The sequence below is a fragment of the Carettochelys insculpta genome, chromosome 28 (assembly GCF_033958435.1).
Source record: "Carettochelys insculpta isolate YL-2023 chromosome 28, ASM3395843v1, whole genome shotgun sequence".
NCBI classification, from domain to species: domain Eukaryota; kingdom Metazoa; phylum Chordata; order Testudines; family Carettochelyidae; genus Carettochelys; species Carettochelys insculpta.
This window is the reverse complement of record NC_134164.1, coordinates 287024-293039: the sequence shown is the minus strand read 5'-3', so window position 1 is coordinate 293039 and position 6016 is coordinate 287024.

Here is a 6016-nt window from a genome sequence, read left to right as displayed (position 1 = left end):
GCAAGAGTCTAGGTTCCCTTTTTATATGATCCAGCATCCCAGAGAGGTGGGTCCCAATCGAGCTTGCCTCTCAATGCAGAGGGGAGCTTGGACCAACCCCTCAGCCAATCAGAAGAGCTCAGCTAACATAGTTCCAGGCGGACACCCACATCCACACACAAAGTTGGGAGGGAATAGTCCAGTCACAAAGGTATGGACCCGTCTATGTCACCTTCCAAAAATCATTGGATCCGCTATGTTGGCAAGGAAGGTTGCACAGACAGTAGGGATGTGCAGTGTTCTAAAGATATTGAAAAAGAACTGGAGGAAACATGGGGAAATTCTTTGGGCAGTAGCTCCCTTTGCTTTTTACAAGTTAAAAGGCTGGGTGAGTTGTTTGTTAGGAGCACTTCTGACCTGAGTAGGAACTCACTGCATGGCATCCCCGATGGACTGCCGTGGCTTTGAGGTGTCCCAAGGATGCAACAATCAAGAGTCTTAGGGGGAGAGCAGATTTTCATTTTTTCTTTTGAATTTCTCAAAATGTTTAAAATGTTTTTCTGGGTCATGTTTGCAAACAATTTCCAGATACAGGTGGGGGAAAAATTTGAATCCCTGCCTTTCTGTGGCTCGAGCCAGCTAGAAATATGCCTTGTTTTGCTTTTTGAAATAACCATAATTTTTGTTAATTGCAAGTGAAGTCTCAAAAATGTTTCAAAAGATTGTCTGGGGGGACTGTTCCGCTTGTTCATTTGTGCTGGAAATGATAGAAAAGGGCCAGGTTTGAAAGAATCTGGAAAGAAGAGAAATAAAAAGAGAGAGAAATCCAGAAGCCTGGGGAAAATGTTGTTGAGTTCACAGAACTAAGCATTGCAAAATAATGTCTTTAACACTTAGAAAAAATATGCACATGAGATATCGAGTTGTACATACATTTACCCTAAAGATATGTGAGTATGTCTATTGATCTAAACAGCTCTATACATGCAAATATACAAGCATGCATAATATTTATTGTAATATACACTTTGCATGCATGCATTACACAGAGCAGTAATGCAATACGCAAGTGCTTGCAGGCTTTTTTCTCAAAGCAGAAATAGTATTAAGTCCTAAATAAATTCAAAATTCCCATGATTTGTCTATGAGAGTGATTTCTCTGGGCTGGAAAAGCCCCTGATGTATAAGTTTTCATTCTCAACTCTTCAGCAAAGACAAGTAAATGAAAAAGTCACTAAACCATCCTTTGGAAAAAAAAAATCCAAACCCATGGGTCCATTAGAATGCAAAGGCACCTAATAGTAAAGTGCTCAAACTTTAGTTTCATCTGCTGAAATACTGAAAGTGGATCTTCCAATCCACTGGCTAAACTACAGCAAGGATTTTTCTTTCTTTCTTTCTTTCTTTCTTTCTTTCTTTCTGGCAGAGTTCCACAGCTGTTTCCACATTTGAAGAGCCACGTTGGTTGGAAAAAGAAAACGCGCCCTGACAATAATATACTCTATACTGTGCAATTTTTAGAGGCTATAATTACATGCAGAAATATATATGTTTACCATGCAATAGCAGACTGCTGGATCTTTAGTAAAAAAGGTGGGGGGCGAACACACAGTGCAGTGAATTCTTTGTAGGTTATCTAGAAAATGTGGTACCTTTTTTTTTTTTTGGTAAGGAGAATGCTAAGTATGCCTTTAGCCATAAAATAAGGATGCAGCTAGAGATCGTCTCTGCATATAGTGGATGGGTTTGCTGGTGGAGCAATGCCATTTTACACCCCTTGAGAAGCTTCCCCCATAAATATTCTCTTTCCATGAATCTTTAGTCCTATTGACTTTGTTGGAACATTGGGCAGAATAAGAATCTTGTCCTGTTTCTAGACAAGTTTATGATAAAAGCCTTGCTGATGCCGGTGCTTGAGGATCAGGCCCCAAGTTAGCAGAGTGGTGGGATCTGGCCCATTGATAGGCATGTTAAGCAACGACCCCCGGACCAAAGTTGTACTTTCTTTTGCATGGCTCAGTATTCCTTTTAGAGATGTCAGGTGCGGGAGAGCCAGACCCCTAGCTGGTGTAAATCACATAGCTCCTCAGGAGTCAACAGGCCAGACACACAGCTGATGTAAATCAGCATAGATCCATTTAAGTCAATGGCTCGGGCCCCAGCTGGGGTAAATCAGCGTTGCGCCATTGAAGTCAATGGGCTGGTCCTTCGGCTGGTGTAAATCAGTAGAGTGCAATCGAAGCCATGTCACACCAGCTGAGGCTCTGGCCCACAACTGACATTTGGCCCTACATGTGTCAGCTCTGTTGCATTGTGGTTTCAACTGACACAATACTTGGAGGGAACAACTACTAGGCCCAGGGTCCTGGAGGCCATTTACACACTTGCAGAGCGGGACTGAAATGCTACCAGGTCCAAGTGGGAGGGGTGCAGGTTTTACCACCACTTCACACTGGTGCAAACCGCCCCAGCTGCCACCAGCTGCAAGTCAGGCCCAGGCCGGGCAATGCTGTGGCTTTGTAAAATAAGAAAAGAACCTTGACAGCACCTGAAGGCCCCGTTTCTTTGTGCACTTTCCCCTAGTCCCGGCTGGGGACTCGACATTCACTGTCCTGGTGGCTTCCAAAGTGTTGTGTTTCCGTTTAAATAAAGGTATTGTTGAGTGCGCATGTGTGTTCTAGCCAGGCAAAAAAAAAAAAAAATGGACACGTCGAAACTGGGACTGGCGAGGGGCATGCTACAATTTTTTTTCTAGGCTGCCATTAAATGCAAAGAGAGCTCCACCAAAAGTAGCGATCTGTGTTGCAGGGGGAGGTGTGGTTTTGACACCACACACACAATACTCTCTGGCCAGCTTTCAGCCCTGTATCTGTGCCCCCAAGACACGTTGCAGGAGCAGTCTCCGCCAATCAGGCCTTTCAACACTGGAAACGCTGGCCACTTGCCAGGGGAAGATGTGTCTTTAATTTCTGCAGCATGACAGAAAAGAAAAGAATGTCATCTTTTTATATAGATGTATGTAAGGAGAGGGGGAAGGGAGACAGAGAACCCGGGTGTGTGTAGGGGGGAAGACGCCACCTCATCATTTGGAATTAGCAATCGAGGCTGTTTCAGGAATGCAATGGTTTTGCAGCCACAGAGAGGGAGCTGGGAGGGAACAGAACAAGAGCATGAAATGAAAAATTACCTCCCTCTCCTCCCCCCCACAAAAAAAAAAAAACTGGTAAAGCCATCAGGAGCTAAGGGAAAGAAAGATGAGGGACAGACAGAATAAGCAGTTGGGAAGGAGAAAAATCTGTGCTGGTTCTGCATGCAGGTCACTCTGTTGCAAGGGGCTTAGATTGAACCACAACTTTTTCCCCAGTGTTGCCTTAGCTGCAGCTAATACCCTGAACTCAAAGCTCATCACAACCCTGGCACTGGCTCCCCCCAGCCTTTGCATTAAGCCCTTTCAATAGGAGTGCTCGGGGCCCAGATTTGCCAAAGGGTGAGCGCTGAGCTCCTTGAAAAATCTGCCATCCCAATGGCAGCAGCCCATCACCGAGTTCCCTTGAGATCCAGACCTTCTTTAGGTGCCTAAGTGGGAGTCAGCCTCTTTGGCCATAGAATCATAGAATAGTAGGACGGGAAGGGACCTCAAGAGGCCATCGAGTCCAGCCCCCTGCCCTCATGGCAGGACCAAGCACTTTCTAGACCATCCCTGAAAGCCATCTATCTAACCTCTTCTTAAATATCTCCAGTGATGGAGATTCTACCACCTCTCTTGGCAATTCGTTCCAGTGTTTGATCACCCTGACAGTTAGGAACTTTTTCCTAATGTCCAACCTGAACCTCCCCTGCTGCAATTTAAGTCCATTGCTTCTTGTTCTATCCTCAGAGGCAAGGAAGAACAAGTTTCCTCCCTCTGCCTTATGACACCCTTTTAGATACCTGAAAATTGCTATCATGTCCCCCCTCAATCTTCTCTTTTCCAAACTAAACAAGCCCAATTCTTTCAGCCTTTCTTCATAGGTCATGTTCTCTAGACCTTTGATCATTCTCGTTGTTCTCCTCTGGACCCTCTCCAATTTCTCCACATCCTTCCTGAACTGCAGTGCCCAGAACTGGACACAATACTCCAGCTGAGGCCTAACCAGCGCAGAGTAGAGCGGAAGAATGACTTCTCGTGTCTTGTTCACAACACACCTGTTAATGCATCCTAGAATCATGTTTGCTTTTTTTGCAACAGCATCACACTGTTGACTCATATTTAGCTTGTGGTCCACTATAACCCCTAGAACCCTTTCTGCTGTACTCATTCCTAGGCAGTCCTTTCCCATTCTGTGTGTGTGACACTGATTGTTCCTTCGTAAGTGGAGCACTTTGCATGTGGTCCTAATTGTAGAACTGGGAGATTTGACCTCCTAGTGGGTGCTGAATGCTGGGGATCTGGGCACATGGTAGGTGCTGGAGGATCTGGCCCCATGGCAGGTGCTGAGCACCAGGAGATCTGGGCACATGGCGGGTGCGGGGGGATCTGTCCCCCATGGCGGGTGCTGAGCACTGGGAGATCTGGCCGCATGGTCAGTGCTGGTGGGATCTGGCCCTGACAGATCTCACACCCAGCTCTGTGGGAAATCTGTCCCTTAGTGCCACTTCCATCCCAATTGTGATGTAGCCGTGGAGTTCCTCGAGGTGCTTGGCCCTTTATGGCCCCTGGGAGCCCCACAAAGTCCAGAACTGGGGGTAGATCTGGTTCAGGGAGGGGCTGGACCATGGAGCCCTGGAACATCTCCCATTGGATATCTCATTAGATGTACCCCCCTCAAAATGCTCTGCTCCCCGCTAGCTCCCCACACGGGGGAAAAGAACCTTCCACAGCTACTCCTACAACTGAACGCCGCTGAGCAGAGACGCAGGACATGTCTAGGGCAGAGCTTGGACCTTAGCTGAGGAGAGGCCACTTGGACATAAGCTTTTGGAGTGCACTTCTTTCTCTGACAGCCCAGCACCTTCCTGCCTCTCCCACCTTTCCAGAGTCCCCACCTTCCCCCAGGGCCTGAGAGCACAGAAACATGGTGAGATGCAATGGTTGGGTGGATGTTTGTCCAAGAGAAGCCCTTTCACTCCATCGGCTGCTAGTAACCTGGAAATGACACCAGGTAAAAAGGCAAGAGGACCAAGGTCCCCAGCTGCTGTCAGTGGGTGTTGTCCCACTGAAGTCAATGGAGCTGCACCAATTTATACCAGCTGGGGATCTGGCCCCAGGCATCCCTGACAGCTGAGAATTACAGTGTTCAAGAGCAGCTGAACCTAAGGCATCACAGCTCCTTTCCCTGCAGTTGTAAAATAACCTCACACCAGTCTGACCACTAAATCCAGAAGCCATCTCTCCTGCCTCGCCTGGTATCAGCAGGATCAGCCCTGGCTTGAGTGGGGCCAAGGGCCTCCAGATCTGCTCTGATGCATGAAAAAGTTTCAGACTCCTGCCAAAAGCTCCACTGGGGAAAGAGACACCATGGGAGGTAAGTGAGATTCATCCCCTGTATGGAAGTCCAAGGCAGACTCACAGGTGTTGTATGGGAATTGACCAGCGTATGGGAGGCCAGGAGCTTCAGATGAGATGTTTGGGGGCGGAAGGAGGGGGGGAAGGAAAGAACAAAAGGATTCAGCCTCTTCCTTTTGACCCCCACCCTGGGCCAGTCAGTGCAGCCACACTGGCTTGTGATCCCAGCAGACCAAAGAGCAAGACCCACCCCTCTTCCTCCCTGCCGGCAGTTTTCCAACCTATCCCAAGAGTTGATTCCCACCAGATAGACTAAAAGTAGGACCTACAGAAAACCAAAGCCAAATAGCAACTGATCTCAGGGAAGGAGAACCTGGGCTTTGTTTGCATTCTGCAGTGATAACTGGAGCAGACACAAGGCATCTGGGATAAGTTAACTTGCATCGGCAGAACAGATATATGGGTTGCATTAAATTCCCCTTTTTCCCTCCAGTTAAGCTGAATGCTAAAGTGTCTCCAATGTTCTATGCTGCTAGCGCTGGGAAGCAAAAT